Below are 1,770 nucleotides of genomic sequence, written 5' to 3' on the forward strand. Positions count from 1 at the left end.
TACACACACACACACACACACACACACACACACATACACACACAAAATCACTCCCCCCTAAACGACCAATCAAATTTGCCATTGTTCAAATTACGTGCCTGCAGCCTGATAAGAAGCCAGCCCAAGCTTTCTTCGCACAATAAACGAACAACGCAAGATACGACTCGCCTGTCGGTGTGAAATGCAGACACCCCAGGTCGAAAGCCCGGCCAAAATAGGAGCGGAAACCGCGAAACACTCCAACAGATCATTTATCGTCCACACGACCCATTTGTGATTTCCTGGCCGGAGTCATGGCGGAAATTGGTCCGATCTTTTACTAGCCCCGTCTTTTGCGGGGGAAGAGAATGATGACGCGTCTGCTGTTACAATTGTGACGTTGTCAGTTCCGCAGTGAAGGGAACAGAGGCTGCTGCGGAGCTATCGCTAAAATTGGCTCATCAAAATGGTTGTTCATTATAATAATATTATTGTTCTTGTTATTGTTATCTTTATGGTTCGATTAATTCTATTTCTCCAAGTTAACAGATTCGTTTCACTTCCAAGTGCAGAACGCACAATAATTATATCATAAACGATAAAGATGCCTGTATTTATATTAACTATACATATTATAATACTAATAATATAAAACACTAACGAATGCAGAGACAATAAGCAGGCCTAATTCTCCGAAAATAAAGATAATGAGTACCGTACAATAATATTATTAATAATGAAAATAAATAAATAGCATTTGTATAGCGCATACACTCGTTCGACACCAAACTCTATGCGCTTTGATAATTACCCAGTATTCAGTCTTTAGTCGAAGCAAACGCCTCTTAACCTTTCCACGGCTAGAGTACTCACGGCTAGAGTACTCACGGCTAGAGTACTCGCATAGGTTTTGAGAAATAATTAACCACGCTAGCAATACTGGCATTGATTTCTACATAATTATCCCCTTGACCTCCTCGCTACACTGAGTCCCGTCTGACCCACCTAATTCCTGATAATGAAACATCCTTTGTTTGACCCGTCCCTTGATATGGGCTTTAATTTTACTTTAAACCTATACCATTTCACCATTTTCACCCTCCTAACGATTTTTTAACAAAGATGATATTAATGATAATAGTGATGAAGACGATGATAATAATACTTAACATGCACATGCCTGTTTTGACGAAGATAATGAAGACAATGATGATGAATGGAATCGAACTGTGCACTGTTTTGTTGTTTTTTAAAACCGGGACTGACATGTCTGTCAGGATCCAGCCACAATGATCTAGCTCACGATGAAACACAATGTATTATTTTGCAGTCTTTGCACAATGAACGAGCTGAAGTTCTTCATCATGTTGGCCCCTATAAGATCTTCTGGACTATTAGATAACTACAGTTGAACCTGCTCTAAAGGCCACCTACGGAGGACACCTGTACAAACGGCCAATTTATATGTACCACTTGCTGGATATTTATTTTTTTTTTTTTTGAATTTTTTTTTTGGGGGGGGTTATATTTAATGATATTATGTAAGACGCTCAACCGTATAAAACGGCCACTTTTCCCATTGACAATGAGTAACAATCTTAGACAATTTTGACCGTGTACAGGTCAGTATTCTACATAGCACCCTCTATAGGTCAGTATTCTATATAGCACTCTCTACAGGTCAGTATTCTATATAGCACTCTCTACAGGTCAGTATTCTATATAGCACTCTCTACAGGTCAGTATTCTTTATAGCACTCTCTACAGGTCAGTATTCTATATAGCACCCTC

At 39.3% G+C, this 1,770-nt stretch overlaps 1 protein-coding gene across 1 annotated transcript in view; it reads left to right on the forward strand.

The window, feature by feature from the left end:
• The window catches only part of LOC101853086 (contactin-associated protein-like 2), a gene marked incomplete in the record, with an annotated part of 226,156 nt that overhangs the window by 121,173 nt on the left and 103,213 nt on the right, over window positions 1-1,770 (forward strand).

The sequence above is a fragment of the Aplysia californica genome, unplaced genomic scaffold (assembly GCF_000002075.1).
Source record: "Aplysia californica isolate F4 #8 unplaced genomic scaffold, AplCal3.0 scaffold00181, whole genome shotgun sequence".
NCBI lineage: Eukaryota > Metazoa > Mollusca > Gastropoda > Aplysiida > Aplysiidae > Aplysia > Aplysia californica.